Source organism: Mytilus edulis, chromosome 8 (assembly GCF_963676685.1).
Source record: "Mytilus edulis chromosome 8, xbMytEdul2.2, whole genome shotgun sequence".
NCBI lineage: Eukaryota > Metazoa > Mollusca > Bivalvia > Mytilida > Mytilidae > Mytilus > Mytilus edulis.
The window spans coordinates 87,025,155-87,032,490 of NC_092351.1; the positions used below are offsets into that span (position 1 = coordinate 87,025,155).

The window sequence follows — 7,336 nt, forward strand, 5'->3', positions numbered from 1 at the left end:
TAAGATGCTTTTTCTTTTGACCCTTTTTGACAAGTTAGTTAATAGGTGCTATGTGGTAAATATGACAACTACAAACAAGAGTAGAGAAGGCTTGATGATAGCAACCACTGCGGTTTTATTCCAATTACTTACTTCCTATTACAAATTATTACACGATAACTATTAATAATATTTGTATGCAATACTCGGTTAAACTTATTATAAACAATAATCGGATGGTATGATTTATATAATTCGATCAAGGATAATTGGTTTGAATGAACAACTTCTTAAAGGGATCACAAGGGTATTTATTAAATAATCTTAATTGTTAACAAACTACAAATGATAAATATATGTGTCAAAATCTCATATACATGATATCAGTCGCATACATTTATATTTGTTTTACTTTAGAAAGGCAGTCATTGGAACTACAAGGCAGATGTTAACTACTTTAATTAATTATATATTTTGATAGTTGTGTGTTAGAAAAGAATTTCACGAGGAACATTTATCTTCAGTAAACCTGGTAATTTCACTATTATTTTCAATATGAGGGGTCTAATCGCAAACATTACATGCATTAAAAAAATGATTTCATGAAATAATGTTCCATGCTTTGTACTAGAGATATACGTTAGTTTAACGTGTTCACATAAAATTAAACATTTCTAAAAAGGTGATGGTCTGCAACAATGTATATATAATATGTTTTATGATTGAAAGCGGGCATTAATATGTAAACTACAAGTCACCACATGGGGCTTAACAACGAGAAAAAAAACATATGAATTTCTAATTTCACCTAGACGGACAAATATTGTCCTTGTGGGTTAAATAGTCCAAGCGTTTACCTATATATAAATGTTGATGGCAAAGGAAACTTAAAGCTTCAAATCATAAATTTGATTCGGCATGTGATTAGATAACTGTTAATCACCCAATCGCCATCCTACTGGATGTTTACGTTATTTGCATACAATTTATATAATTTCTAGCAACGTCAGACATAAATACATCAAACATATGCTGTTCGGTGTGAGCCAAGGCGCCGTGTTGAAGACCTTACCTTTACCTATAATTGTTTACTTCTATAAATTGTTATTTGGATGGAGAGTTGTCTCATTGGCACTCATACCACAACTTCCTATATATCTATTTAGTTAATTATGAGCTAAATCCCTCTGTAATAATAATGCTACATGTATGTTTTAAAAAGTAATGCAACCTTTTAACTCTGATCTGATTAACTGCAATGGAGAAGGTCCGGTAAGGACTCATTTTGGCCTCAAATTTCAGTTTCATCTGAAGAAAGATTTTGACCACTTTTTAAACACTTAAGTGTCTATTTCACTTGATTCAATTAGTTTATGTGAAAGATTTTAACTGATTAAGTCATTAAAAACGATCCGATTGAAGCTCATATATGAAAAATCTCTCAAATATGCCAAAAAACGTCACTTTTCAGATTGTTTTTGTCAAAAATGAAAGTGGCCGCATCCGTGTTCATCCACAACCTTTATATATGTTATGTATTATCATAAAATACAACTTACATTGCAATATTAAGGATGAACACGAATGCGGCCACTTTCGTTTGACACAGAAACCGTCTAAAATTTAACTAAAATGATAGAATTTTGAAGATTTCAGTAATTTAGCATGACTTAATGGTGCTACAACCCGATATATGTGCATTGTATTGTCAAAAACAGCCCATATTTATGTAGCAGAAGCATTCAACTGCCCAATAAATAACTAAAAGTTTACATTTTAACAATTTTGTAAAACTGTTATATTTTTGGGCCAAAAAGGGGCCTTACCGGACCTACTCCTTTAAGTACACAGCTACTTTAGCATAGGTTATATTTCTGTAACTAAAATCTATAGTATTAGAAATCTACTTGTAATATGCAGTACTATTTAATTTCTCTAAGATTATTGTAATATTTAGGTATCTGTATTTTACATTACTTGATTTGTACTTGAAATTTAAGTACTATAGATTTTTGGTTATACCACTACGTTTTCGGCATTTTTTAAATTTGTTTATTTCAAAATTTCTCAAAGTTATGATTTTCAATCATGTAATATTGTGATCACTGTTGGTATAATTTCTGTACAAATTGATTCAGTACACATCAAGTACTGTAAAATACCAAAATATTGCAATTTTATTTTGTAAAGAAAATAATACCTATGCAAAAGTAGCAATATACTAGTACTGTACATTCTGTACATTAGAGCCACTAAAATATTGGAAAGAAAATATACAAGAGAAAAAACAGAACTACACTTGAGCTGAGTTTACTTATTTGCATTCATACCACATTTCCCTTTTTATATTCATGGAAAACATAGTTGTGTAATGCAGTTGATGTGCATTACTATTTAGTACTCGTGTCGTCTGTCAATTAGATGCAGATTTTCGGATTATTTATTGATCAGAACGTTTATGAAATAAGCAATTTACATCCTTTCGAAATAGATGATAGTTTGCTTGAAATGCTTGATATACACCATTCTGACAGCCTGGTGTTTGGAAATACACATTATATAACTAAATAGGTATCCAAGGCTCCGTGTCGAAAATTAAAAAAAATGATGTGGTATGATTGTCAATAAGACAACTCTCCACAAGAGAACACAATGACACAGAATTAACAACAATAGCACAACGTCCGGCCTTCGACAATGAGCAAAGCCCATACCACATAGTCAGCTATAAAAAGCCCCGAAATGACAATGCAAAACAGTTCAAACGAGGAAACTAACGGCCTTATTTATTTAAAGAAACGAACGAAAAACAAATATGTAACACATAAACAAACGACAACCACTGAAATACAGTCTCATGAAGGCCGTACGTTGACCTATTATGATTTACTTTTACAAATTGTGACTTGGATGGAGAGGAGTTGTCTCGTTTGCACTCATACCATATATTCTGATATCTATTTTCATCATATTCATTTATGTGTAGAATAAATCTAAAATGAAAATTATTTCTGTTAGCAGGAATGCAGATAGACAACCATGAGTGAACAACATAAGGCACAGGTAATGATATCTGTCATTAAACTGTAAGATGAATAGACAAATATATTCAACTAGGTAATAAATTCCCTACCTCCATAACAAATATGTTGTTGTCCCTGCAGATAAAACACAAATACTATCGTTTTATGTGTAAAACTAAATTCAATCAACTGCTTGATAAATGAATTATGTAACGACAATTCACTTGGAAACTAATCATAAACCCTCACGACACTTACCAAAGAGGAAATTCTGAATTATTATAGATCTGTTTTATGTTCGTTTGGAATTTCAACTAATAACGAAGAACTGGATTTTCCATCACTGTATTAGATGCCCAAACTACATAAGTGTCCTTACAAACAACGGTATATTGCTGGATCTTTCAAGTGCTCCACGAAACCTCTTTTTAAATTTTTGATATCTATGTTATCAGCAATCAAAGCCGGGCTTCAAAGTTATTGTGAAACTGCCTATTCTAGATCTAGAGTTAGCGTGAACCAGATTTGGATACTAAAAAAATTCCATAGATATTATATAGATATATAGATGCTTCAAGTATCTTGTCTTAGAGTGGGATAAATCCTACTTTGTAAAGCATCACTCTGATTCAAACAAAAAATTCTCTGAGGTGACATTAACAAGATGCTTGATTTCTTGATGTCCAACATAATTTTTTACGTTGGAAGACGTGTTTTTCAACAGACTGTCGGCATTTGGAAACCAATTGTGCCCCTCTCCTTGTCGACTTTCTTCATTAATATTAGACTGATTCCATACAGGAACTTCTAAGGAAAAAAAGATAAGAAGTTAGCAATATCCTTTAACTTAAAATTCGGCTATATAGATAATGTTCTCTCGCTAAATAATTCAAAATATGGTGACTATGTTGAACGCACCTATCCCATCAAACTATAGATAAAGGATACAACAAATACAGTTAAGTCTGCCTAATATCTTGACTTACATCTAGATATGGACAAAGAGGGTTGGTTGTAAACGAAACTTTACGTAAAAAGAGAATATTTCAGCTTCCCAATGATGAACTTTCCATTTCTGTGTAGAAACATTGCAGCAGCGCCTACGTAGTATATATCTCCCAATTAATAAAATGTTCCCGGCTTGTATTTCCTATCATGATTTCCTTGATAGAGGGTTGCTGCTGACAAGGAAGCTATTAATCCAAGGGTGGCAAATGGTGAAGTTGACATCATCCCTTCTTAAATTTTGAGGACACCTTTACGAGGTGGTTGACCGTTTCGGAATAACCGTTTCACAGATAATACAGGATATGATCCTTGACGTCGTAACTATAATCCCGTTCGCTTTTCATGAATGCTAGACTATTTACCGGGTTTGTAATAACCTGATCAACACGACGGATAGTTCATTTTGATCAGTTATTGCCTACTTCCGTAGCACCTGAGATCACTATTTGAAGAATATATATGTCTTATATAAACTCGGTGTTATCCAGTTGTCCTATACATATCCGATTCGTATATTACGTACTTCATCTTATGAATCGAGTTTCCTTGAAATTTACGCGATAGTTTAATTATCGCGTTTCAATGCTTATTGCGAAAATTAAACTGTCGCAAAAATTCCCGGTTTACAGTAATGGGCGTTTAATTTAGATGGGATGTGAATTGACAATCGGACATCTTGAGATATACATCAACTTTAACTGACTAGCAAATACTTTATTATAAAAAAAGCTTTAAAGCAAGGTTTAATATACCATGTTCTACATAAGATATACATGGTCAGGAATGTGACAGTTGTCCATGTTGTCATCTATTCGTTTGAAATGTTTGAGCTTTTGATTTTGCCTTTTGAATAGGAACTTTTAGTTTTGAATTTTCCTCGGAGTTCTGTATTTTTGTGATTGTACTTTTTTTTCTGACAAATTAGGTAGAGTTATAATTTCAGGAATATTCATACAATGGAAAACAGAAGAAACAGAAGAAAAAATGGAAAAATAATGGCAGCCCTCAGGTTTGTATTTTTGATGTCGATAAAGTTAAGTTTAAAAGCAAGGAAAAATGTTCGACAATATTCGAAAGTATGATAAAATAAAGAAAAAAAAAGATAATGAAATATAAAAATGTTAGATTAACAAAAAACACAATTAAAACATTTAAAGAAATGTTGACACTTGCAAGAAATAATAATAGATTTAAATAGAAGTGAGATAGGACGCCGAAAAGTTCATTCACAGTGTGTCAAAATATAACAATAATAATGGAGTGAATCTTTGTATACGACTATTCTTGGATCTGAAGATAGAAGAGTACATCAACATGTTACTAGTGAGTTGAGACATAGACAAAATTATCCAACCAGAAGTAAATATATCTCCCTATGTAAACTGATCAGGTATCAATAATGTAATATGCATTTGTTTGGTAGGACAAAAATTGGCAAACAGGCATGTTGAGATATATATTTGTTCTTGACAATTAGCAATGCCGTGAAACATATAAGAGTCGTATTGACTAATAAATACGTGTTACAATTCATGCATAGTAATAATTACAGGTCGTCCCAGAGGACTATGAAAACGAAATAAATAAAGGGGACCCTAAGGTAAGGTTTTTTTTAATTTGTTATTTATATGCAAGACGAATTATCAAAATAGAAAAAAAAGACATATACACAGAAATGAAATAGGATAAAAAATATAGGAAATTTCATCAGGTTTATAAATAGTTAAGTCACCTCCAGATGTCGAGGTTCTAGGTTGACTGTGACAGATCTTAAATATGTTATTTAATATTAAAAACAGGTTGATTTTATCAAAAATATTTCGAAGCACCATCCACTTGTTGGTTGCACCATCATTGACGGATAACGCACTAAATTGGGTGCCAAACTTGATGTGCGATTTTTTAAATTTCTTACGTGTTGTTGTTTATTCTTTAGTTTTCTATGTTGTGTCGTGTGTGCCGTTGTTTGTTTGTCCTTTTCATTTTTAGCCATGGCGTTGTCAGTTTTTTTTTTAGATTTATGAGTTTGACTGTCCCTTTGGTATCTTTCGTCCCTCTTTTACGAAAGGGATGGAACGAATATACAATTGTTTCAAGTTAATGTATTCCATAAACTACATGTTTTGGTTAGTTTGTTAGTTGATTTTCGCGAAAGAACCTTCAAAGTATTAAAAATCCACGTATTTATAATATGTGTTTGTCAACCCTTGTATCTCTTAGTTTTTTTTACACAGTAACACTTAAATATTATTTTCTCTAACGTGAAACAACAATACCAGTCTTTATCTAACTTATATGAATCTTTTTGATTGAGTGATGGAAGTTGTAATTAATACATGCATTGTATAAAACATGTTTAAGGACCATTGCTTTTTTCAGAAGAAGAAGAGGAGCGATAAAGGCAACCATCAAAATTCAAATCGCTTTTCAGAAAGCAAGAATTTTATACAAACTATAGCAGACGTATCTTTGATGATGGCAAATATTTCACAGTTAAGAGCAGTTTTGGGTTTGGGCAACGAAAACCAATTTTATATTTACCTCCTAACGCTAATAATCTTTTCGTTAGCGTCACATATACTGTTCGTTTTATTCACTGTGATTAGAGCGCATTTTAATTACAAGCACCGTATTGCAGTCAGCCGAGCAAAAGCAAATGGAATCAACAAGAAATCTTTTAAGTTCTGCTTTTGTTGTAAAACCAAATATAGACGTAAAGAATTTATTGACAGCGATCTGTGTCAATGCCCACATTGCCGTACGGATTTATATATGCACTACGTCTGTTACTTTCTGGTTTTTATAACAATTTGTGCTAACATTGGGATTACAGGAATTGGAATTTCGGGAGACTGCTAGTCTGAGGATTACGTTATTTTTATGTTGTGACTTTATATGAAATGCTTGATTACAATTTTAAGCATCTGAATGTTGTTTTGTTTTTTTTTGTTTCTGTCAAACTTGATATGAAAACTAAGGATTTTCTTATCCCAGGTATAAATTAATTAGCCGTATTTGGCACATCTTTTTGGAATTGTTGCCTCAATGCTCTTCAACTTTGTACTTACTTGGCTTTATAACTATTTTGGTTTGAGCGTCACTGATGAGTCTTATGTAGACGAAACGCGCGTCTGACGTATCACATTATAATCCTGGTACTTTCGATAACGTTTTAACGCAGATTAAAAGTTTAACAAGAATGATATATATTCATATTTTATTTTATAAATATGTTTTTTAGTTTACAAAAAATATAAAAATATAATTCATTATTATTAAAGATATGAGAATTGTCATCACTTATTGATTTGACTTGCACTAATCTT

At 31.8% G+C, this 7,336-nt stretch overlaps 1 long non-coding RNA gene across 2 annotated transcripts; it reads left to right on the forward strand.

Moving 5' to 3' along the window:
• The first annotated feature begins 374 nt into the window (after positions 1 to 374).
• Positions 375 to 6,906, forward strand: LOC139487173 (uncharacterized). Of its 2 annotated transcripts, none has more exons than XR_011655780.1 (5): positions 375 to 511; positions 3,001 to 3,042; positions 4,954 to 5,019; positions 5,563 to 5,610; positions 6,390 to 6,906. It is a non-coding gene; the product is annotated as an uncharacterized lncRNA (long non-coding RNA). The 2 variants fall into 2 exon arrangements; XR_011655779.1 differs by having other exon boundaries at positions 393 to 511; positions 2,998 to 3,042.
• The last annotated feature ends 430 nt before the right edge of the window (positions 6,907 to 7,336 follow it).